Source organism: Labrus bergylta, chromosome 16, assembly GCF_963930695.1.
Source record: "Labrus bergylta chromosome 16, fLabBer1.1, whole genome shotgun sequence".
NCBI lineage: Eukaryota > Metazoa > Chordata > Actinopteri > Labriformes > Labridae > Labrus > Labrus bergylta.
In genome coordinates this window covers 12,078,872-12,105,995 of record NC_089210.1, presented here as the reverse complement: position 1 = coordinate 12,105,995, position 27,124 = coordinate 12,078,872, and the positions used below count along the sequence as shown (strand labels likewise).

At 39.8% G+C, this 27,124-nt stretch overlaps 1 protein-coding gene across 1 annotated transcript in view; it reads left to right on the top strand.

Moving 5' to 3' along the window:
• The first annotated feature begins 433 nt into the window (after nt 1-433).
• The window catches only part of elfn1a (extracellular leucine-rich repeat and fibronectin type III domain containing 1a), a 71,339-nt gene continuing 44,648 nt past the window's right edge, over nt 434-27,124 (top strand). Inside the window, exon 1 of the mRNA XM_020642525.2 lies at nt 434-1,019. The gene's annotated coding sequence lies outside the window, so the exon portion shown is untranslated. The remainder of the gene's footprint in view (nt 1,020-27,124) is intronic.

The following is a 27,124-nucleotide window of genomic DNA, read 5'->3' as shown; positions in this document are numbered from 1 at the left end:
GATTCACACCATTAGCTCTACATGTGAATATGAGAAGAAGAAAAAAAAAATCTAGTATTCCTCGTATTATAGTGTTTTTTAGACTCCCAAAATCACCAAATAGCATTAGAGACACATTCAAGCCTCTTTGATTATTACGGAGCCCCCTGCTGGTAGGACCAATGGACTTTTGTCCAAAAAAGTATCTCCTTTCATTCAATACCAAATTAAACATACCCCCAACTAAGCTGTGAAATTGAGCAATTCAAAAGCATTCCCAGGGCAGATCAGAGGGGGGGAAGGGGATGGGTAGGTGGGGGGGGGGGGGGGGGGGGGGGTCCTCATAGGCTGCTCGAGCCTTAAAGCTCTTGTGACGTCGCTGCTACTTTTCACTCTGTGACTGTTTTAATCAACTGGAAACTACTCAAGGTTTTTTTTTTTTTTTTTTTTTCAGAACACCGGCTATCATGCGTTTGTTTGCGCCTCAGCCGGAGGTGTTGCCATAACCCTCACGGCATCCGTGATGATCCGCCACCATTTATAGCCTCGCAGTGACAAACAATCTTATTATGAGATTTAAACTTTGCCTCGGCTAGACTGGAGGATCAACATGCGCTCCTCTAGCATTTCTTCCCCGCAGTTCTCCAAGTGATACATTACCTGCCTACAGCTTCCTACTTTATACCCGCCTCCTCTGATAGTGGTTAAACGCCGGTTTAGCTCTCAGTGTAATAGAAAGCCCAAGCAGGGCTCTGGGTCTGTTCAGCATACATAAAGGCGAGCTCAGTGCTGAATTTAATCACTCAGCTCTTAATGGATCTTTGAGACTCTCCAACGTCGCAGGCTGCTGCCCGTGTGCGTCTTCAGAACGAAAGCAGAAAACTGGATTCTTTTTCATTTGTTTTTGATTTTTTTTTAAGTAGCTTAGCTGACAGTTATATGAAATGTGTCTGTGAAGACGTCTCGTGTTCGTGGTGACATACAGTAAAGCTGCCAGCTTTGTGTCGGGAAGAGGCTCGCGCTCCGAGATCATCTAGCAGGTAAGCTGTTACTGTGTTGAACACATTTTACAGAGTTTACGCACAACATACTGTACTCCATGTCTCCTGCATTCAGTGCTAGATTTAGAGTCGATATTGAGTGCTTAAGGAACTAAGTGGTTGTATTTAAATAGTATTGCAGGGCTCTTTTGTGCACCATAAGAACAGCAAGGCTTCTATTATTGAATATATATTAAAACCTTGCAGCTGAACTTGTGCACCATCACGTTGAAGTCGGTCATGCTCCTTTTCTGCCGTATCTTTGGATGCATGTGCTTGTTAGCGGGACATGAGGGACACTTTTGTAGCTTACACTGCGATCCGCGTACAGCACATAGACTGTTAACTTTCTTTTTTTTCCATTTTTTTTTTTAAGTTTGAACAGTCTGTGTATCCACCTACACAGTGTCGCATTTAATGAGACAGTGCATTTGATACAGTTCCAGTGGAAGTAGTGGTTACTTGGCAAACCTCCGGTAACAGCGCCCGCTTGAGTTGTCACTTCAGCACCAGGGACAGCTCCGCTTTACCAGCAAAGATTCAACGTCAATTCCGACTCTCAGATAAAAAGTGTCTATTCACATTTATGTGAGAACTCGTGCTTTGATATAACACCCCGTGTTGCAATAAATCTTGACAAATAGAATAGTTTTGATGGTTTAAAACACAAATAAAAAGTGCAGTGTGTGTGCTGTACGTATCCTGTTGTCATTATACAGTCTTGTGCTTAGTACAGGAGTCCTGTTTGCAGTCTCACCCAGATTATCTGAGGATTTTGCTGCGCCTGTGCCATCTGTCTAGGAAATACGTACTAGATACTGCACGCCTGAACGTGCTGATTTGTTTGATTGCAAAAGCCTTCAAATGGGTTTGATTTATTTCATTTACTTTGCAAAAGGCCTTGCTTCAAAAGATTAAACCTGATCCTCGGCCGCAGAAGGAGAAGGATGTGATGATGCTAATAATGGTGTGGGTATTTAAAGTCTAAAAATGCCAAAACAATAACAGGCTTTAAAAACAAAGCAACACATGTGGTAAGATGCAGCCAAAGGAATGACATGCCTATTGGAACAATCGTCTTGCGTTCCACACAGATGCACTGTGGATGAAGGCGTAGGGCTGCCGTATCATCTCTGTTCATTCTTAATACTGTGTTACTGTCTCAGTGACACTCAAAGCATGGAAAGCATTTAAGATAAAGCCCAAATAATCTATTTAATGCCTCTGCACTGCAGGAGTAGGACTAATTATGAGTGGCAACCCTTGATCCAGTCATACAGAACATCAGCCTCAGCTTAGCCTCGACCACCAGTCTTACTTCCTCCAACTTTAATGTCAAGTTACAACTGTTTCACAACATCTTAGTTTTGCTGCTGTTGCTAAAGCGCTCTCACTTTAGCCTTCACATCTTTTTTCCCCTCTTCCTGTCCCCGTCTCCCTTATCTTGATTATGCAGCTGGATGATTGAGTCAGCTATTTTGTATGCAAGTTGCCTTAGCCTGGTTCTTTGTGGAGGAGAGAGAAAGAGAGGAAGATCGTGCCAAGGATACTGAGAGAGAATTACAGCTTCTCATGACGTGGAGGGGCTGGAAAAGACGAGGCTGCCCCGTTCAATAAATTGCTGGATGAGAGACAGAGAGAGAGCCTGTAGGGGACAGCGGTTTTTAAAAAATGTGTTCAAGTTTAATAAATGGAAATGGCAAAGCACAATTGAGTCTTCCACAGCAGCTGACATGAACTAAAGCATTGAAACAGTCTCTTATCAATTTCATGTGATATAAAAATATTTATCTGATTTGAGAATGGTACTCAGACGATCAGTGTAAAAAAAAATGCTATTTAAGATGTTTTCAAAATGGAAGGTTAACAAACCCCTATCTCTGTTTTTAAAAATGTTTACCTTCTTCTCACTGATGTCATGTTGTTGGGAAGTCACAGCGTCTTGGCTGACTGCATGTGCAACCAACTGCTGTGGTTATACGGTTAACAATGTGTAAAGTGTAATCAAAGGGACGCGTCAGGGTGTGCTGCTGAGCTGTGAAACATATGGTACAACAGCACGCCAAGTTTCACTTCCACGGGTCTCCACACCCGTAAAATTCAAACAATAACTTCCTGTACAGTTGTCTGTTTGCCATTTTATGGGAGCTGTTGCACCACCTCAGTCTCAAGTGTACCGTGTGACACTCAACATATTTATAAAAAGAACACTGAGCTCATTGTGAAAAAATGTATAGACCGGTAAATAAGTTCCAGGGGGGCATATTAAAAAAGAGAGAAACATGTCATATATTCTACAGTAGCCATCATTGTTGTCAAGTCAAATCCAGTTAAGGATTTAAAATTTCCAATCATACTGAACAGTTTAAAATCAAAAGGTGGACTGTTCCACAGATGTGGAGCAGACACCTCAAATGCTCTGTCATGTCTGTTTTTTAGCCGGCATCTAGAAACATCCAAAGACCATCAGGTGTGTCGTCTACTGTGCTCTGAATGGAACATGCTCGGACAAGTATTGTGTTGCCAGCCCATTTAAATTTTAAAACAAGTAATAAAATCTTGAACTAGATCCTGAAAGTGACAGGAGGCCAGTGGAGAGAAACCGGCACAGGAGTGATATGATCACGTCGTCTTTTTTCTAAATGGGAAGAGACGACGCAGCCACATCCATAACCAAGTGATGAAGAGACGACTGATCAACAATTAAAGACAGAGAGTTACAATAGTCCAAGCAAATAGTGATAAACATGTGGACGGCTCTCTCAGATTAATTTGGAGGAAGCCAGGCCTTTACCTTTTCCAGAAGTCTCAACTGAGCCAATCTGTTTGTTCAGATTTAAAAGAGACGTCAACAGTGATTTTGACTGTAGGAGACTAACGTGCCAAGAAAACTATCAATGCAATATAGGAGTAATATCAGATTTTCTAAATTCTGATTTCCAATGGATAGATTCTGAGACGTAGTTATGTTTGATGAAGTTATAACACATACGATTGAATTCCTCAGATGAAAATCTTAATGATATGTGTTATTTGATTAAAATTGCACTGTTTATGTTCGGTCTCAAATCATACGAGTTGAAGGAAAGTGAGGACCACTTAGTTAGCACAGCATAGGCATTCGACATGTACAATACAGGAAATCATTTCAGGGAACCCAGACTTGCAGTATTTTTGCTCTTATTACAATGAACCTCTTGTTAAAACAAAATGCCGCAGCTTGGTTTCTTTATCTAAGCATTGAAAAGACTTACTGTAAGTGTTGTTAAAGACACGGCCACCACTTAGTGTCAGAGTTGTGCTTCAGGTACATGGTCAAGTGATGAAAATGTTATTGACAGTAACTTAATCTTCAATAATGAAAGGCGGTTGATTGAAGATGTTCAATACTTTATGAAGACTTTAATTAGCAGGTAGGAAATACAAACAAACCGGCTGTCCCTTAAATGCAGCTGTACTTGCAAAACTCTTACCTGAGTTGATATTTGTTGAATTCTTCAAATCATTTTCAAACCTCACCATGTATCATCAGCTCAGACTCGTTTACTTCACAACATGTCTTTTACAAGATATGCATTGATTGGGTGGGTTTCTTGAAAGTTTCAGCAGTGGCTCTTTGGATCCTCTCCCACTCTCGGGAAATGACATGACATTTATGATGAATTTTTCATATTCCCTGACAAGTGATTAGCTCACCGAGATATGAAGTGCATACTGTGTGTACTTGAGAAGAAAGCAGGACACAGTCAAGTTGGAACGAGCGACAGTGCCATTGACAGCTTGTGGGGATCAAGCCGGAGATGTAGGGATTCACTTGAGGGTGTGAATCAGTCATAATTAATTTAGGAGTGCACAAAAATTAATCCACCCAAGATTGCCAGAAACGTTTCTCTGTAGTTTCCCCCAGCCACCTGCTGGCCGCCTTATGACAGATGAAACCCCTTTAGTAAACAAGCCACACAAAATGGCAGAGTATGAACATTGCTCAGTCTCTTCCTTGCCATCTTCAATGTAATTAGATGCCGGGATGCAAAACAGCATGACCGTGTATCTGCAGGCACCTGCTCAGCTGCGTGAATATCCTGAACACCGGAGCCCATTAAAGCCGCACATACATAACGGCTCTGTCACAGTCCAGAATCAGGATTTATGTATGACATTATAAAAAAAATAAAAAAAAACATGCTTCTTGTGACATCAGATTATGCACAAGATGACAAAGCAGCATTTTGCTGTGTGGAGCCGTGTCATTAGAGACAAAGAGCAGAAGGCCTAAACAGAGCTGGTTTGTAGATACACTGCTCTCAAACACAGATTCACATATGGAGGTCTGAATGAGCGCTCCAAAGCCAGCATGCAACATATTTCCTCTGTGCATTGCGCTTTGTAAACAGTCACATCCTTTATACTCTGTGTAACAACACACACAAAACACTGGCTCAAAGAAAAACAACAACAACCTCTCGCCTTCCCACCCATGTTATTATATGAAACTCAACAATTTCATTTGTGGTATTAAAAGAATGTACTATTCTTTATAAGAGTTATCAGCAGTGTGGGTCTATGCCAAAGCTATACGCCAACAGATAAGGATTACATAGGGGTCATGATTCAATACCACGGCCAGTTCTTCATTTAATTCCTTGCCTTACATTCCACAGAAGAGAAGCATATATGTTATGGTCGATTACATTTGACTCATACTTAGATACTTAAATCAGTGGAGTCTTATTATGTTGACATTAATTCTTTAATACACAGCTATACTGTACTACAAAATGATCTGGTTCATAACAGAAGGATGGTTTTAGACATTGTCTCGTCTGCTTTATTTTCTACATAATATATTTGTTTTTCTAACTGTCTTATACTACTTACTTATGTATTTGGCTTCCAAAAGAAAACAGCATTTTGATTGCATTGTGCCCTGAAAATGAAGAAATAGGACAAGAGGATTTGCATTTGAGCACTCCGTTTAAATCAGACTAAAAAAGTTGAATTCTTCTCCTTGGTCCAAGTGTGATCTGGCGAAAGTGCTTAAAGGCTTCCTCTTCTCTTGAATGAATAGCTGGATACGACAATATCCTTCTTAACAAAGTTTCACCTACATAGGAGATCTGAGGCTGACTTTTTTTCCATTCCTTGGCATGGTGTACACCTGAGAATGAATTTCACTGATGTCCCCTTTTAATGAAACCAAACTCAAGAATAAAATGCCGTAGGATCTTCATGAATTAAATGTAGCAGACTCTTTGTGTGAATGGGCTGTGTCATGTGAATGAGCATTAATGACATTTAGCCGTCATATGTATTCACATCTCTTCTGTTTATTGAATGTAGCTATTTTCATATTTTAGGGTATAACACTGCTAAGTTACATCTCCGGGATCATGAAAACAACTCTATTCAAGAACTTTCTATCATTTTAATTACGTACAACTTCTTTAAGGAAGTCCTCTCTAGCTCTGAGAAGCCACACAAAGCGGCATACATGTTCTTGCAGAGGGTGCACACACACACACCCACACACCCACACACACCCACACACACACACACACACTCCCTCTCTTTCACTGAAAAGACAGGACACCAATCACATTAATTGGTTCCTCTGGGAAATAAAACACCCAAGGAGTAGGTTTGCAAAGTCTGCAGCACTCGAGTCCACCAATAAGAAATATATTTATAAATGCGAGCAGTCAGTCGATCAAATTAAAGACATTTTATACTGCAGACTTTTGATTTTGTGTTTCTCCACATGCGTCACATCTCTGCTTTAGATAATTATTAGATTTCCGCACGCTTTTAAAAAGTGTTAAACTCTTGCTGATTAGATCCCTGATTGGTAATGCAGCATGATTAGCAAGATTGCAGTTTAACTAAAAATTATACAATTTAAAACCAACAGCCTTTTTTAACGATGACAGATGCTCTGTTGTGAATAAAGCCCCTCCCACAAGCCGCTTTCAAAGCAAACGCTTCTCATCAGACGGTGACAATTTCTATGAGGTCAATATGTGCCAAAAGTGTTATTACGATAATCAATATCTTGTGCTTTTCCTGATGAATGCTAAGTAATGCCCCTCTGTGCTTGTTAAAAAACACAGCTCATATACTAATGGTGCATTCATGGAATTAACCTGTTCAATGACTTCAGCAACTATGAAGCTATAAATGTGCTCTCCTTTAAATCAACATTTTGGTACCCTCAGCAAATCTCCGGAAGCATGTCTCATAATATAAGCATTTTGCTTTTCGTCATTTAAATGTTAATTTGTAGTTTTTCCTTGAATAAACAACAATCATTTATTTTGAAATTGTTTTCCGCAGCCACTCAGAGTTTTTCATTTAACTCCTAATGTGAAGAAAACAAGTCTGGAGACTTTTAATTCACTTTGTAATCGTAGCTCATGTCTAAGTGTGATTCATTCCCACACAGTGTGAGCGTTTTCTGTTGTCAACAGTCACGCTGCTTTCAGGTACGTGTCCCGTCTGTGTCTTCGTCCCAAATCAGTCAACTAACAGCTTATGTTGAGTGTGATTATGTCAGAAAAAACTCCTGTTAATCACAGTTGCTTCAAGCCAACCGCTATAAACTAATGCATTGGTTTTATAATTATTGTACCTAAACATAGCTCTTAATTAATTCAGACGTAAAATGGCTGAGTGTTAAGACTCAAATTAAAATTATCACGCTTCTCACACATTGTAGACAGTCATAACTCAGAGACATTTACACAGGATATACTGGATTTCTGCTATATATATGTCAAATGTTGCACAATCTTCCTTTGATGGCTATTTTTGTAGTTCAAAAAGCCTACAGCCATAACCAGCTATAGAGACAATGAGCTCCTGAAACACACAAAAAATAAAATACCTGCACCATCTACACAGATATAGGACCTCCAAACTGGGGGAAAAAAGTTTTGAAAGACATTGTTGTCATTTTTTATTATTTGTGGTAGTTTTATTGCCTCTTTGTAGCTGTTGTTTGTTGTTGTAAAATGGTTGATCTATGTTTCTCATTGGTCGGTCTGGGTCTCTTTGCAGTTGTTTGATTGAGTTTGACGCTGACAAAAACCCTTATCTGGACACTTCTCATTCAACCTGAAAAGAACTGTGATTTAGGGGACAAGGCAAGTGTTTCATAATGCGATCTAGACTGGGATAAATAATAAAAAACAAGAACATGTCAGAATTGTCATTTCACCGTTCCAAAACAATCTCAAAGAACTTCGCCACCTTCAGTCACCTCACATTTGCAGGATAATCTCTCTGTTTTTTTAACCCCGGGGAATTGATTGTAAAGTTTGTGCACCCAGTTGAACCTGAGTGAACAAACATTCCTTAAAGTGTACAATCATGTGAAGTGAACGCCAAGAAGACAAGGGGCAATCAGGTGATCAGTCAATAAGGACTCATCCACACGTTGATCTTGTGTGAAGGTCATCCCTTCATCTCCCCTCACACCGCAGACAACTACACTGTGGTACAAACGTCTGATGGCTGATGGATTGTGCAAACCAATTGCTTCCTGTTGAGCCAACTATAGGAGCCATACAGGGGACAAACTGCATTCTCTGAGTGCTCTGAGACTGTTGATAGGCGACCCCTCCAAACACCCTGCTGCCCCATGGAGCAAGGTTATCATAGCTGATGTCAAACAGCGATCACTCTAATCAGAGAAATGCAGTGACCTCGGTGACAGAATTATTCTTAAAACTCCACTAAAATCGGTTAGTTGGTTATCATTGCCACTTTTCTGAGAAAGCAAGCTGAGATTGAAGCTTGTTTGTTTACGTCAAGATGGCGATGTGATGGAAAAAAGATAAACAAAGATTAATTCACTCATGGCAACACACAACAAAGATAAATGTATGAACGTAATGCATTCAACCCAAACGTCAACCTCAGTGAGGGAGTTCTAAAACCTTCAGTTCCTCAAATGTCCTCTTGAGGCTTGCACCAAAAACCAATGAATCTCCATTAGAGCCCATATTTATAAATGGCCATTTTTACAACATAAATACATTTGTTTACAGTCTGGTGCAAACCTCCCCACAACAAACATGTTTTTTTTTAGTTTTAATAGCTCATTTCTTATTGATGAAAACCATAAGGAGGATGTCATAAAATACATTTTGAAATAATGATTTTTCAGGCTAAACGTTAGGCATGCATTTGCATGATTGGGGGCGTGGTTGAGTTGATGAACAGGTGGCCGCGTTGTAGTTATTAGCCAGGAGGCTTAAGGCCTTCTTCAGCTCCACCACCTTCCTGTGTTTCTTGATTGACAGAAGGTTAGGTTGAGATGGCGCTACCAGTTGGGAGACAGCCATCCATGGCCTTCAAAACGCCTCTTCAGAAACCAATGTGATGCCATTAAGATGTTCATATTTAATACTGTCTGCAGTCCAAGTGTGGCTAAACACCTATTTAGCTTAAGGAGCTCAATATTTTCTGCAGCTTTGAATGATAATGGAATGTTTTCATTTAGTGATGAACATAAAAGGCTTTTAAATACATTTTCATTCATGAGAAGAAGATTTTTGTTTTTCATAAGGAAGTATATCAATGACAACACCGATTCCTACATCAACTGTCTTTTTCTTTGTGGTTCATCAGAGATGCTGAATGCTTGTCATGTTGACAACCACAGAATAATGTCATCCAAGTGATTGTAGGTGATTGTCTGCACATCCTGTGACTACCCCCTGACGCAGAGTGCAGATTATTTTGCAACACAAGGCTTAAATCTTTCAACCATTCCCAAATCTGTTCTACTATATCAGTTCTTGTCTGAATGAAAGCAGTCCAACGAAACTATAATTCCCCTATTCTTGTTTTGGGGACTTTAAATGGATCTGTTGTTACAGAAAATAGGAGCTTCTAGCAGGGACAAGTAGCTTACATCATACTGTACTAGGATCGACAAAGTCAAGCTTCATTCAGTGAGTTTGCTCCTTTAAAGACCAGCTGAGAAGGGCAGCGTGTAAATAATAGGGTGCCTGACTCATCAATAATTTCATCACTTTGTCTAGCCTTTGCAACCTGCGGGCGACCTTGTTTGTTGCTTTGCCGCGGTCAAAGGTCAATTTTGTGGGAAAAATAATTAAGTAAAACGTCTTTTGATATAGCTATTGACTTAAAGAGTGCGTATGCTGCCAGAATAACCCCTGATGCTTCTTTACGTATCAACTTAAAAGCCTGTAAGCGCTTCAGTCATGATGGCTACAGCTTTTAAGTTTTGGCACACAAACAGCTCTGCTTACCTCAGCACATGTGTCTTGTCATGATTAAAGAGTGCGATGTTTCAAAGCGTCCATTCAAGGACTAGCTGCCAGGCGTGAATAGAGTGTGATTTTTTTTTTTCATCACTAATGCTGGCTAAATCTACAGATTGTCAGTGAGCAAGATAGGACATTGTTACCATAGAAACTGCTTCCAAACTTGGAGCAAACATACTCGCATCTACTTATAAAAATGTGCCAGTGCTCACACCATTAGCAGGCCACAGTGTACCATAACACTCACACTGGAGAGCGTCGCTGAATACTTGACTTACTGCTCATTGACACTACCCGAAGCTTTAATAGGATGCAGATTATTCAAAGGGCCTGATTTCTACACAGTCATTGAAATAACGTCCTGAAAAGGCTGCGGGGTAGATGCTGTACACATTGACTAGCTTTAAGGGCCTTGAAACAGCTAATAAATTAATTAAGACTCGAAGTGTTTGTTTTTTTTTGTCTGTAAGAAAGATACAAACACAAGTAAGTGACTTAGTGGGTTTCTTTATTGTCCCGTTGTTGGGTGGGGGAGGGGGGTGGTCCTTTACAGAGAAGATTGATTGCAGAGTAACAATGCAAGGCAGGACACTGGACTTTCAGAGCAATAACTAAACCCAGCCACATCAACTGCATGAAAATCACTATATTTGGTGCACCCAGTGCAATGAAGTCAGTCTTTCAGTGTGCCAAGTTTTAGAGTGCTGATACCAAATACTACAGATCATGATTCAGATCGGATGCGGGACCTTTCTTGGCAGCTTTCTTGCTTTGCTTACAGCAGCGAATCGGAAACATATCAATATTTAGCTGGATAAGTGCCATGCTCAGAGCTGATGTCTTTGAACCACAGCCAGATGAAAAACATCTTGTGCGCAGAGCTTACAGTGGCATGATCACTTTTGCAGACATACTTTAAAATTTATGATTATCTCAGATGGCAGCTGGCAAGGAAAGTGGTCCATCGGCGGCTGCAGAGCATTAATCTGACGCTCCACCTGTTGTCTCCAAACCCTCCGCTGCTCATTAAACAGCACTGCCTTTCAGGCCGAATCAGCTCAGCCTGGTGATCACCCACTGTGAGACCAGAGCACAGAGGGAGACAGGTTCTGGGTGCCAGATTGTCAGGCCTGTGAGGTGTTATTCCTCAAATAAATACAGCCGTGTGCCAATTATGCGCTCCCACTTCTTCACTAGAACCACTCAGAATCTGTGTGAAGCTATGCACAATGAAGGAAAACGTACTGTATAGTGTCTTGTGATTTGACGAGTGTTTGCCAGATAACATGAACAGAAGTGGAAAAAAAGTGTGCGATCATTTTTTTTAATGGCTTCTTGTCAGTACAAAACAAGAAGTAGATTATGCTTCCACAGAGAGACTTAACATTCAAACTGGTGAGACAAACATAAAGTGTTCTGTATGTGAAGGCGGACTCTGTTCTACCCCCTGGGCCTACATAATGCCCATGCACCCATGCATTCTTATACTTAATGTGTGCTGTGCTTCAACTTCAAGGTGGCTGTGAGATAAAATGAAACATTTTATCCCCAGGTTGTTGCTAAGAAGTGGCTTTATGTCAGTCAATGTTTATAGAAGGAGGAACTGGCGAGTCATTCTCATTGATGCAGTAAAACCTTCTCCTGCGTGCTACAACACTGAATATTCAAAGGATTTACAACACATTGGCTTACTGCATATTCAAGAGAGTCTTTTTTTGTCATTGTGGATCATACACAAGCTCTCTGGTTTGAACATTGGGATATTCCTGTTTTAATATAGCACACTGTGATTGTCTGAGGAAACACCTATAAACATCCATTGATAACATGTTAGGGAATCAGTTATTTAAAAAGTCCTTGTTCACGCCATAGACTGTTTAAAACATGCGCGTAGTCTCAGTGATGTCACTCATTGGTTTTCTGAAGAGGCATTATGAAGCCCAACGATGGTGGCCACTATAAATGACATGCTGACTCCAACTAACTCATCTAGAAGCTGGCAAAGAGGTGGACTTTAGGCCGGCCAAATTAACAACCTGGTTGCCCATTCAGCTTGTCTAGCTCATCATATAGCCAGCCTATTCTAAAAAAATTGAGAAGAAACAATGGAGACAGTTTCAGGTTGTAAGAAGAAAAATCACAAAATCTTATAAACAACAACATAGCGCCTGCCTGTCAATCAAATCCACCATGCCTTTTGTCACATTTAATTATGAATTACTCTTTGCCTTAATAATTGAAAAACAGATGAGTTATAAAAACAAATCCACCCCTCGCCCCTCACCCCAATTTGAACCATAATGCAACACTTGTATTTCATAGGCATTTAGATATGGTCTGCAATGGGGATTTCTTGGTTTTAAGAACTCATGTGGACACATACAGTACTGCAGTTTCTTTTGCACTACCACACTGCCTTCATTTTGTGTCTGTTGCACTTCTTTAGTCTGACCTTTGACCTCTCCAGCATCACTACAATCATGTTCAAGACTGTGCTCTGTTGCAAAAGTGGGTGATTGTTAGTTATCCTCAGAAATAAATTCTCTTATTAAGAAGCTGTGTCAAGATTAGAGCCAGCCTCATTGTCCACTTTGTAAAGACCTTACAGTCACTTTGCTAAGTCTTCCCACACAAGGTCTGTTTCAACAGTTTTAGCCAGTAAAATTCAGTAACACAACATTTCAAATACTAACAAGGACATCTGGAACCAATCTGTTATTATCAGAAATCTTTTTCCTTGAAACAAAAAAAAAGATTTTTTTGCTCACCAAAGATGAGTTAATTCTGCTATTAAAAAACAAAGACAGTTTCATGCTTTAACCCTTCATTTAACAGTATACTGTGCTCCTGTGCATGAAAAGTCCAGTAAAACGTAACCTGTAATAAAGACAGAATCATTTTAAAGAATATAAAAGTAATAATAGTTGGCTGAAACAAAACTGTTTTTGTTTTTTTTTACAAATAAGAATCTTAACAAACAGCTTAACCTTCATTTTGATTAGGATGGTTTGCTGGTTGAGCTCTGGTGAGATCTCAGAAACAACATTTAAAAGGAAAAAAAATTTTTTTTTGGCATGTCATCGCTATGGAGAGCACCAAATACGTCAAGACATTACAATCACAAATACCACCATTTTCTGTTTCTACCATTCAGCTTTAGCTGGTTTGTGTGTTTGTATGTGAGTGTGATTTCCATGTCCCGTGTCCATGGTTGCATATGACTATGAGGTCTAAATGATGGGTTTTTCCCCTCTATAACGTGTGCTATAAATAGGCTACATGTACAAACTATGTCATCGGTTAGAAATCAATACAGGTCCTCACCTTTTTATTCTGCTTGTTGAATGTTAGACGTGGACAATGCTGATGAATATAGAGGTTGACAGACTGTTCAAAACAATTCAAATAGTATTTCACAGTTTGAGAAGTCTAGCATGTGAGTGAGAAACAGAAGAAATAGATCAGTTGTCTTTAGTGACTAAAGGCTAATAAGGAACGTATGATCACTTACAATTTACATGCGCAGTCTTTTGAGTGTTACAGTTGTTTGTTACAGGTGTTACAGCAAGAAAGAGAGGCTGCTCTCATGTGGTCAGAGTACTCTTTGGGTGATTTTTATTGAAGCATCATGGTGTCCGGATAGAAAATGAAAACTGTCTTTGAATCTATGCTAACTGGCACCGGCTGTAGAAGATATTTGTCAGGGATACAAACCCAACAAACTACAGTTAGCGCTGTTCTGATATCTATACCAGAATCACAAATGTCAGCAGCAGTGATTTGTTCACCTTGTCGCCTAAAACTGGCAAAATTGAACCAATAAGTAAAGCAGCTTCATTCATGGTAAAAAATCAGTGTTTCTCAAATGCTCTCTTGCGTGGACATAAGCAAGACAAACGTGCCAAACAAGCTTTCTCAAAACACAATTATTTATTCCAAGATTTATGTTTTTACATTAGGTCACGAGTAAAACTGTCAAAGTAGATCAGAAAAAAACATTGTCATCCACTCTCTGAGCCAGAAGATATAACAACTGAAAGCATTCAGAGGACTTCCATACAAGGTTTGTACACAGCAGTTACCTTTTAAGTCTTATCCTTTGGATCTGCACTCAGTATTAGCTATAGTATCAAACAGTATCAAAACATGTCTAGGTATAGTATTCTGTGACCCTCATCGTCCTTTCTTGGACCAGAAATAAGAAGAGTGCACATGAATGATACAGAAGAGAACACTGTTTTCTCTTTTTTTCTCAGCTTTTATCTCGAGCTTTTATCTTTTATATCTTTATCGAACTGAGAGACAAAGCACCTTATGACCTGGGGAGGGATGAACACCAGGGCAGGGGTCCTCTCTCTAAGGAACACTTCACTGTGGGGAAAGACGACAAGATGTTCTCAGAAAGAAGAACATTTTCTAAAAACAGACATGCAGCACAATGCAGCACAGTCATGTAGATCAGCACAGCTCCAGGGAAAATGAAGAGTGTTTAAGGCACATATTGTATAAGTTAGAGATGTACTGCAGTCTGCACATATCCCTGTGCCATTAGAATAGAAGAACACCACTCACGTCCTTTAACATCCTCAGAGTGCTCTGTGGAATAAGGCCTGAGCTGTGAATATGACTACAGTAGAGAATGTATGTTTTATTCGAGGACAGGGCCTCCCTCGAGGGCCCGGGTGCCTATTAGCCCTGCGGGTGAGCCTGCTCAGACTTCACTCCCATCTGCCGCAGGCTCAGTCCCTCTGTCAATTCCTCTGTGCTGTGCCTCCAGTCCCTCCTCCAGGGGAGTTTTCAAAGAAGTACATCTGTTATGATACGGTCAAGCCAGTTATAACATGATGAGAAACTTGTTCTGAGGGTTTTTTTTTTTAACTGTAAATGATCACAAGCTTATTGTTTAACTGGCAGTCTCTTGTAAATTGAACTAAACCACTACTTTGTTCATCTTTTTCACTCTAATAGGACTGTATATGGATCTCAATCAAAGTCAGACACAGGATACATTTGAGAAACTATTCTTATTCACGTGGGATCCAAAAAATAATTAATAATTATCTTTGATTTTATGAAAAATAAAATCATGACATAAAATGTTTCCTGGACAGCATGTGAGACAAGCTTTCAATATAGTATTTAATGCACAGATTAGATTTATTAATGTAGCATTAATCACAGCATAAAAGCGTGTGAAAACTTGATTAATTTCCCCCCCCCCCGATGGTCTCCTAAGATGTGCGCCTGATTAAAACGTTTAATCCACTTTGACCAGCGTGTAAATCCACATCAGAAGAAACAGATCCATCCTTGAGGAGCAGTGCACGGTTTGGTGAGCGTTGGGCTCGGCACGCTGTTATTAGAGGTTCAGGCTTGACTAACTGTATCCTTTTATGTCTGATCTGATTTGCACAGTTAAATGCATATGCCTAGTGCTTACGTGCCTGTGTCACTGTACTTTTAATTGAAAATGTTAGCTCTTTCACTTTTCATTATTCTTGCTGTTTAAGCTTGATCCGATCCGATTTTAAAGACGTACAGCGTCCGCTGTTTGTGGACCAGAAGATTTTGAGTTCTGCCTCAAACTATCCAACAGGAAAACAGACTGCCCGAGTCCAAACACTGCACTTAATCCTCCTATCTTGTATCCAACACTTTCCTCAGCTCTAATGCAAGACTACTTTGCTTTTTGCGCATATTAAAGTGGGCTAACTTATGGGACAGAATACATATAGTTCAAAGCATTCTTATCTTTTCCACATTAATTGCCAACCTGCATGAAAGCTGCTTGATGAAAATTAGAAGAAAAAAAAAGAGCGTCCTAATGCATGAATGTTTTATATGGACAGTGTTCAAAGAGACGACACTCTGCAGCTTCTATCATACACAGAGCACAGGATGTTTCTTTGGTTGAAAAAAAAAAAAAAGGAAGTATGGGCATAGTATGTCATTCACTGGTGGCCGAGATGTACATCAAAGCTTTTAGTTTTATAGTTTTTTATGAATTCATGAGTGAATAAAAGCTTAAAGATTAGAGCTGGGTTCTATAGTGCTGTTGGCTGCCGTTCCTGCTGCTGCTCGGACTGCAGCCAGGGTGAGGTTTCAAAAGTTTAAAGTGACCTCCACTAAAGGAGGGAAACGTTTGAACTTTGGTCCCTATTCTCTGTTACTGAGTAAGACATTAGTTTTCTGTGAAATAATCACCCAACAAAGTCTTAGCATCCCTAAGTGTGCAAACCTGCATAAGTTTTCAAAATGAATACATTAAGAGAGGAGGATGTGAATGCCTCATTAGGCTAGATTATGAAAATGGCACCATGAATATCTTCAACCATGAAATGTAACAAAATCTATCAAGGATAAACGTATTAAGTTTTAAATTCATGATACATTCATAAAGATCTATGAAATGTCTCAATTAATTAAAAGCAGAAAAATAGACGTTTTTTCTTGAATGCACACAAGCACAAAGTGCAACATTTATTATCAAACAGGCTACCACTAAAATATGTCCATCATGATGACTCTGTATTTGTTTGATTTGATGTTTCATTCTTTTTTTCCACAATCCCTGAAATATTAACTGTCAAAAGGCCGTCCAATTCTAATAAGTCATCTTTCAAAACAGAATGTCAGCCTCTCTCCTTCCATGTACTTTTCTATATAAAGCCTGATGTCTGCATCTGCTGTAACCTGAGCAGCCTGCAATGATTCATTTGCATTTTCATGCATCACAAACCATGCAAGCCCTGACCACATGGGGCTTCTTGGTCAGCCTATGCTGTAAGACGTGTTCGATGTAACCATGATGTCATCATCTGCATGAGGGGTTTGTCACTTTTGATTGTAAAATGTCGAACCTGCCCCTCCTACAAAAAAAAAAAAAAAAAAAAAAGACATGCATGTGAGAGGAGCATCCCTGGCCTCCAGTGTACCTGCTAATCACACTGGATCCAGTGATTACTCTGTGTCAGTTTGGAGCTTTGCATTTTGCAAATGCTGCATATAATGAGATCAACCACTTAGAGTCTGATACACAGCCAGCGGTGGATGCTGCTGTATTAAAGTCAGTGATGACAGGGTATATTAATGTCTTTGTTTTGCTGCAGAAACAGACAATACTGTTCACAACAAATTGACTTGTTCTATTTTTGCTCTCTCAGATCTGTAAAACTGTTAGCATAAAGAACGAAAAACATGTGAAAGGATTCCAGTTTTTCTGCAAGGGGATGATGATGGTTGTGCACAAACACATTATACTGAGCTGCATTTTTTTTTTTTCACAATTCTTGTAATATATGCTTTAAGTGAAATATTTTATGCATGGCTCCCATTCTCCGCTCAGCTGTTTTCTTACTATGAGTGTTTGGCCCACATTGGAAACAACGCACTCATGTTTGTTTCAAATGATTCAATGTGTGCATGTAGCTGTTTGTGTTTGCAGAGGAGGAGCAGAAGATGTATGCAGATTTACATCTCAGTTAACAAGTTCACATTCACAAGTTGTTGTTGTTTTTTTGTTGTTGTTTCATTTCCTTCATTCAGAGCGTTTTCTGAACTATGTTGGTTTTTGTGAGTGTCTCGTGTGAGAGAAAAAAAAAACAGGCTTTTGTGGAATTACATAACAAGTCCTTTCACAAAACTGGAGTAATGCCAATGGCAGCTTTGAGAGACCAGCTAGTCAGGGCTTCTCCTCTCTTTTTAATGTGCTCTGCATACACAGCCATAAGCCATCGTACTTCCCCTGGTAGCCTACATTCAATAGCCGATGAATGTTTGTCCTCTGGGTTTGGCCTCTTTATCCAGCAGACTCTGACTTCGCCCCAAACCACCAGCACTGGTTTTAAACGGACAGGTGGGAGGAACACATGCATGCTTTTATTGTTTTTATTGACTCAGACAGCTGAGAAGAAACAGACACTGAGGTTTGAGATTTAGTGCTGTGAGTTATTTTGTCACAATATCTATTGTTTTTGTAAGGTGATGCTTTAAAAAGCTGGGGATTTAAATACAAACAATATTATAATCAAATATTTTTTTCTTAATTTTACATCTATATGACAATTTCAATTTGCAATATCCCATTAAAGTAAAGACAGTAAAGGAAAACACAGTTGAATGTTGCACTTTTTTATGCAGTAAAACATTTAAGCATTTATTTTTTTACGTCAAAACTTTTGCAGAAATATTTCTTGACAAATCTTTCAGTGTCATGCATTTTCCCCAAACATTATTCTCCCCCCAAAAACAGACATCTAATTATTTAAAAAGATGATTGATGGCACTTGATGAACATGATCATATATGACAAAAATGTAGTTAATCTGCTGAAAATCATTTCAATAAAATACAAATGTACAAGCCAAAGAGCCATGGTTCTGCATAAAAAAACCATCTATTTTTTTTTCTATTTTAATAGACTGATAGTTAACAATCTAAACATTTAACATGTATAAATGAATTGCGCTTATATTCCCATCATTTTGACTGAATAGGAAAATCAGAGGAATAATAATGATGAATGGAAAAAATGTTTTCTTGTGACTTTCAGGATTTACATTCCCGTCTCGCCCGCCGTCGTTACGGCTCTGCTGAATTGGTTCTTAGCTCTTATAAAATACGTGTTTATGTGGACATGTATTGGAACTGCCAGCCACTTTGATTGCATAGAGTGTAGCAAACCAAGGCCACACAAATGCCCTGCCACTCCGGCAAGCTGTAAGCTCTCCCATGCACCGCTCTGAATTACCTGTCAGCATCGATTACACAGAGTCACCGTGGATAGGATCTTGGATTTTCTCTCTCTCAGAATTAAGATAAGCTCCTGCCTGCCCGTTTGAGATGCCCCTTGTTGACCCACCTGTTGAGTGCGATGCGAGATGTGTGTTCCGCTACCCTGGTCATATTATCCCCACAGCCACACACGCATGCACTTAGCTTGGCAGCGCTCACTGTCCTCGTCTGTTCATTTCTCCCCGTTGACTCGGCTCTCACCTTTGTTCTCACTCCTTGTTTTTCTCCTCTCTTCTCTAACCCCTCTTTCTAAGATATCTGTCTCTCCTCTCTCTCTTCACCGCGTTGACAGCAAATTCCAACGAGAATGTCCCATTTCCGCTGTTATCCAAGCAGAAACAAAACACTCTGCTCATTTGGGTTTGGGAAATTGCAACCGTACCAATTTAACTAAGCCATTCCTCAAATAGTGGGCTTGCACAGAGCGATCTACTTAAGAGTAACAATACAATGTCTACTTGTTTGTAGAAATATCATTTTACATGTATGTTTGTATCTACAGTAGATAGCTACTGTGATAAGTTCTCTCAGCTGACTAGCATATCAACATGTCCACAGATGAGAAGCAAGGTTGACGAATTCTATATCAAAATAACAACTACACACTGAACAGATTTAGTAATAACTCCAAAGAAAGTTTAAGTGCAGCCACCATGTTATAGCCTATCGATTTTTTTGCACTCTCCATCTGAAGCCTACAGATCATTTTGCTGTAATGTCTCTGTCCTGGTTGAGAAGACACAATGGTAAGGACTCATCTATCACAGGAGGCCACACCCGGAAGCCATCCCCGTTTTGTCCTCTTTTTTTTTTATCTCTGAATGGAATAATTGTATACAAAATGCTCAACATGCTGTATTAAAGAAGACTCAAAAATGGTCACTGAAATCACAAATATGTTTTTAAGATAATAAATCAATTGAGAGATAGGTTCATTTTCTTAACTGGTTTCATAATCAGACTTAGTTCTGCAACAAGTCACCGTGCTGGCTGTTAGGGAGAGTGCAGGTACTTCCTCATCAGCTAGAATTCAACTCCTTTTACTCAGCACTGTGAAGCACTGTAACAGAGCTTCACCATTACTCCAAACAGTAAAAAGAGATTAGCATTGATTAAAGCGTCATTAGCTTTACATCCACAACCACAGCACCGTCCTGGCCTGTCGGCGCCATAGTTTACACGGACGCTCCGTCACCTCTGTTAATACCTCAGCTGCTTTATGGCAGAAAACCTCCAACACACCAATTCTGCCTCCTACCTCTTACACAAAGGCCAAGGCAGAATGACAACATAACAGTCCTGTCTGTGCTGTGCAAAAAGAAGCTTTGAATACCAAGAGTCTATTCTGTCTGCAGTCTGTAATAAGTCTCTAACCTCTGTGTCAGCACCACAGCAAATCATGCTTAAGTCATTACTTCTGGAAAAATAGAACTCTGTGCTTCAGGCGTATAGACTGTCTACAATTAACATTCACAAGCTGGACAGAGTTTCTAATAGTCTGCCAGAGGTCAGAGTGCAGCTTTCAAACATTATTCCTCTTTTAGAAGACTTTGACCTGCTGACATTTTCATTATTAATACCATCCAGACATAAACAATGACCTCTTTGTCTTATCTATAATGCACATTATGTTACGCTAATATAGACTAGGTATTGATTAAAAGGTGGAGAAAGAGATTGTTACAGAAAATACTATTTTTAGGATTCTGATGCATTTTCTCTTTTCTTACTGTAAAGCTCTTTCATTATTACAGACAAACTATTTACGAGTCATCCTTGTCTCGTTCATTGTCAATGCAGGAGCTCTGGGCTGTGCATCAATATGACAGTTTTTGAGTATTGGTTATCTGGCTTTGAAAGGGAGTTTTTTCATCTTTATGGATTCTGATTGGACTTTTTAATGCCCAAAGAAAATAATGTGCGACTTTGCGGCGCTCTAAATCGTAAAAGGTTTCATCAGCAGAGAGAGGCCGGACCCTTAAAAGATCGCTTTCCATAATTTCTCAGCTTCCAGCCTAATGTTACGTTGATGAGAGTCTCATGGAGGGGAGTGTGGAATCTAATATAATTTCAGCTGAAGGCTGATTACACTCTAAATTGCGTGCAGACTTTTCAATGTGTTGGGTTAAGTAGATACGGGGGAATATATTGTTAGGTTTTCTTCTGAGGGATTTCAATTTTATAAACACTGATAAGAGTTTTCAATGCTGCGGAAATAAGATTTGACTTTGTGGTGTTGTTCACTACTCTTAAAACAACTTCCTCAAAATGAAGCTGTTTTATGTCAAATGAATGTGAACTTTACAAAATATATCAAATATTAGACAGTTAAAAAAGGACCAAAATGAGTCAAAGTTTTCTCGTCTTCCACTCAGAGCGCACTTACACTACGTGTCACATTAACCCTTTCACACCACATTCATACACTGATGGTAGACGATGCTACATAAAGTGCCATTAATACACATTCACATGCCGCTGGCTATGCAGTGGGGTTCAGTGTCCTCCCCAAGGACACATCGACATGTGACTGCAGGAGCTGGAGATCAAACCCTCAAACTTATAATTTAGAGATGACCAGCTCCTCCAAAGCCGCCCACTTGTGTATAGACAGGTTTTCTAACCGCTAATAGACAACAATCAAAGAAGAAGGCAGACACAACAAAACACGAGAAGAAGAGTAGCAAGATGACACGGTGGAGCTACAAAACCAGCCTGCTTCTTTAAATCAGATGTGTGGGTACCTTTCAGATTCACATAGTGATCTGTTGGAAACATAGTGTGCTGAACACGCTCTGAGTATTTGATGTCACCACCTCGATGTGCCAATCACTGGAGCTACAGGCACAAGAAAACAGTAGTTATAGGAGGAAAATCTTGGGTTTGAGCCACTCCACAGAGGGAGGTCGGTGCTCTAAGGACCGAAGACGTCAAAAATAATTCAAAGGACTCCTTCACACAGGCAGAATCCAAAGAAAGTACAGGAGCACACGAATCACTTACGGCAAAATGATTAAGGTGCAAAGGACTTACAATTCCAAAGCACTCCGTGTTCCTCAGAGTCAAAAACGAAGAACATTAAGAACGAACGACAAGAAAACAGGACTCCAATAACTTCTCCCTGCTGTTTTGAAAAAAAAAAGAAGCCTCTGGGTATGAAAGCAGCAAGGGTCAAAAACATCATACAGTTAGTAATACATTTTTAAGGCTATATGCGCATATATGGAATAGTAGAAGACCCTGGCTTCAAGTGTGTATTAAAAGTGCTCAAGCCCTGTTACAATGTCCAATCATGTGCGCACAAATACCAGTCCATCGTCTTCTACTGCACTGGCAAACATGAGTCGTGATTGAGTATTGAGTTCACAAAAAAACAGACGACCTCCCATGCCACTTTAAGCTACGTGACTGCACACTTCATCAATCATAAATATGATATATTGCTCCTAAAGGCAGGTATTTAAATGAGTAGATGCTATTTATTTTGCATCATTTTGTTTTTCCTATAAGGTTTTGATATAATGTTTGATACCCTACAGACTGTATCAAAAATCACAGGTAGACTTCTAAGCAAGATAAAACAAGCTGTAACTTTCACTACTATTAGTTCAAAATAAATTAGAGAAACCTAGAAATATGCATCCAGGAGTTTTGTTGCTTTTTACCTGTTGAACAGAACCAAAACGGTGACTCTAAATCTGAGGTGCGCGCCGAGCGGTGACCTCTCTGAACTGTTGCACCCCTATAGTGTCTGAATAATCCTGTTGGGTTAATTCTCAATTAAACATATAATCTATTGCAACTATAGTTGCAAATAGAGTCAAAGTTAGCTATGTCATAATTTGGGTACAACAAACAACAAATCAGTAATATATATTAAAACAATAATGAGAATAGTGCTGACCCAGTGATTGTTTAGAGGGTCCTGTTATTTGATATTGGTTCAAATCACATCTTAGTTCAGGTGAAGCCCATTTTTCCACTGTGACAGTGACTCAGCCCTCATCTTAAAGATAAAGATAAAGATAAACTTTATTGATCCCCCGTGGGGGAAATTTGTGCATTACAGCAGCTCCAGAAAACGGGACGGGAATATACTTATTAAAAATAAAAATAGAAGTTAAAATCAAATCACACATATTTACATCATTTAAATAAAAAAAAATATAAAAAAATACAATAATGTAAAATTACACAGTAACTAAGGGATTGTTCTTAAAAAAACACACACACAGTGTGTAGCATGATGTGGCGATGTTGTTAAAGAGTCCGATTGAACGACCTGCGGTAGCGCTGTGTCTTGCAGGGTGGGTGTCTGAGTCTGCTGCTGAAGGATCTTGCGTGCCTTATCAGCTTGTCCGCAACATGGCAGAGTAATTGTGTCCTCGTCAAGCCTTTTTGTTATTGTATTTACAGTTCCTAATCCCCCCCAGGTAATCCCATCGACTGCACAACAGCAACAACCTCCAGGGTTGAGCTTTCCTGGACAGCTGTCATCCGTTTCCATTGAACTGTCACACTGTTTGGGTAGATAGGAGTTTATTAGCCAGGTGTGATGTGGTCAACAACTTTTTATTGGCCTTCGAGAGGGAGAATAATTGTGCCCACATGGACGCATGTGAGGTGTGAGAATATAACAGCTCCGTAATTGGATTCATTTGGAGATGATCACTGTCCCCCATTAGTGCCATTTGTGGACGCTGATATGGACTCCATCTTTCATTGCCTTTCATTGCCTCCTCCTCTCCCCTCGGCGATGAACAATTATCTTCTGTAAATTGATTTCTGCCGCACACGGAGTTACACATCAAACACATGCGCCTAAAACCAGTTAGATCTGTCACCCTTTGTCTCTCACACATGCCAACACACTGCATGGGCTTTATCTCTGCTTTTGTGTGAGCATACATCCAGGCACAATGAGAATTCAAAACATGTGATACTTTTCATGTTTGCTTGCCTTTAATCCCTCTAATCCACTATTTGTCATGCTCAGAATACACCCGCTGTATTTGAACTTTCAGCAGGATCAAATGATTCTGGTGGAGGAAAGGACTCAGTTGTTATCAGATGAGCTGGTCGACAACACGGCTCTGAGGGCGACGCCATTTCCTTAGTGCCATCACTGATTTAATATTTCCAGGATCACTCTGAGGGCCTCTATATGAGCAGACCGGCAGACAGAAAACACAAAGATGATTTGATTTTACTGGTTCATATCACCTTAGTATCAAACAGTCAGCTCTACCCTCAGACAAGGTAGCGAAGAGTACTAGTTTTTATTTTTCACAGGACTTCAGCTTTAACTTTAGCTGTCAGTTTCTATTGTTGTTGTGGATAAGATAAGAATACCACGCAGACTTTGGTTATTTATCACTGAACTGCAAAATGGACATGGCCTCTTGATTTCATAGTGAGGATAACAACCTGTCCTAGCAGCACAAGACACAAGCAAGGGTCAGCAACAAAATCAGCATGTTTCTGTTGTTGAGCGTTTGAGTGTCCTCTCTTCCCAATGGCGTCTACGCGCAAAGCAGCGTGACACGGCGTGCGGTTTTCACCCAAACACCCGTTTCTGTTTTCCTCTCTGTCGCTTGCGTAAACGGACAAGAAACGAAGAAGGAGGAGGCTGTACACAACATCGACGCTCGCTTTTGTCACTCAGCAGAAGCTTGTTAGCTTGTTTTGCAAAGTGGAAATAGTAGTGTATTAGTAATATCCACATCTGTGATTGAATAGTTGAGCTTTAACTTGTGTCAACACCAGAGAAAAACGTTGTTTTCCGCTCACAGCGAGCTGTTTATTGACGAGTCTCTGAGTATTGTGATTTGAGTCGATAGCGACTCATTACAAAGCACCACAGACACGTTTCTCCACCTTCAGTACAAAAGAACTTGATATCATACTGATTACAAAGGGGAAACAGAAATTCACAGAGCAGAGAATAATATATGTAACAGATGCAATGTAGACAGTAATCATGCGATCATGTGATGTGACGCGATATCTAATGCTCTGAGCCTGGTACCTGAATTCTTTCTAATAGCCAGAATGGGGCAACTAGCATCACGATTCCAATTGAATGGAACCAGAAGGGTCAATGACCAACAATCTCCTTCTTAGTTTTTTAACCACCTCAGTTCAAATTTTCAAAAAGTGAATGAGTTAATGGTCAAATCCATAGTCCAAAGTCTTCTTCAATGCATCATGAAGATCATTTTGTGAATCATGCTCACATTTTAAGTAGAACTGATGAAACAGGGTTTGCTTCCTGTGTCTAGTTGCGCTGTATCATCTCTTTCCTGGTTGAGAGGTCACCATGGTTGCGAGTTTACACTGTGGACCAAATATGGTCTGACTCCTAAAAATAAAAAAGATGGAAAAATCCCAAACATAAGGCTTCAAAACAGTCCTAAATGGGGCAGCGGATAGCCTAGCTGTCTCCTCCCAACATTTCCTGTCTCCCTTTAGCTGTGCGGGCAGTCGTATTGTAAATTATACAATTGGTTTGTATACAACTCTTATGGTGGCTAAGGGAATTGGTCTTTTCTCCACCTTTCCAAACTGAACCGTATAAGAGAACAATTTAGGACCATACAGGAAAACTGTATTTTGGGCTCCAGAAGAGCAAGTGAATTTCTATAGTCTTAGAACAACCTAAAACTCTGCTGTAAATCTATTTGACTGAGTCTCACAGCCTTGTGCAGAGGATTAGAGAGAAAATCCACAACAAAGTCAGAGCTCAATCTGTGCATTGTGCCTTCATGATCTTGAACAGCTTTCTTTACGTTCAGAACTTTCACCCAAAGTTAAATAAAGAGCAAGGTATAAAAATAAAACACTACTGAAAGACTGGAGAGCTCCTTATGGCAGCTTGAGATGCTCTGTAGCTGCATAAGCTCACCAGGTGTTGTCTAAGATGCAGTTTAGACCTTGTTCTGCTCTCTGCTGCTGCCTTCAGGCCGCCCGGCTTGGCCCTACAACATAGACACTCTTACTCACTGTTTGTTTATCCTGACAGCCTCCACAGGTTCACCGCACAAAGAGGCGAGCACTGACCACTGCTTACTGAGAGAATACTTAATGGTCTGTTACTTAGATTCACCTTAGCCTCTAGTCAATCTCTTCAAACACTTGCATCCCCACGTTGTCTCTCCTGGCAGCCAGGTCATTGTTTTATAGGTGTTTCATACATTTAGAATTTGTGCTTAAAATGTTTAAAACACAATATTTGCAGCTGTTATAAGGTATCTTATGTAACATTTTAAAAGGTCTAAAAGCAGTTCTGCAACATTCTGTTCCTCTTAGAACAACATAGTTAAGTGTTTTCTAATCTGATGCTACAACTGAAAAGACAAACTACAATGCGTTGTGCTCTGGCATCACTAAGGTGAACACTATATGATGGTAAAAGCATCATCAACTCCAAAGCTTTAATCTCCCGAGTGTCCCACACTATTTGAGTCATCAAAGAATTTGTAGAAGTAGCCTGAGCGAGGCTGGCGTCAGAGATGTTCAGTAAGTGACAAAAAAGGTGACAGCGTTGTCCCCTTAGGGTGCTTGAGGTTCTCAGCAGCTCGATCAACCTGCTGCTCTGCAGGTGGACAAACTCTAATCTGTCCGTGAGGTGGCAAACACCCTAGAAACTTGGATATGGTGACGCAGTACTTCAAATGTGTTGAAGGTAATGGGCAAAAAAAGTACATGACTCTCATGAGCTTCCTCTTGCAAGAATAGAATACGAGTTTTATGTAACAGTAAACCTCGACCTTCATCTAATTAGTCTAACAACAAAGGACATGTGACAGTTGACATATATTGCTATCCAATTTGAACACAGGAAGTGATGTTAGGAAACTATCAACATAATGCTACAGATGGTCTCTATGTATTTTAACAGACATGCAGGTTTTTCTGTTTACTCTTCTCTGGTTATTTAAAGCTCTTGAAGAGTTTATAACTGGTTATGAAACAAACTGAAAATGATACTAATGCCTCTATATGACCTACAAAAGCCAACCA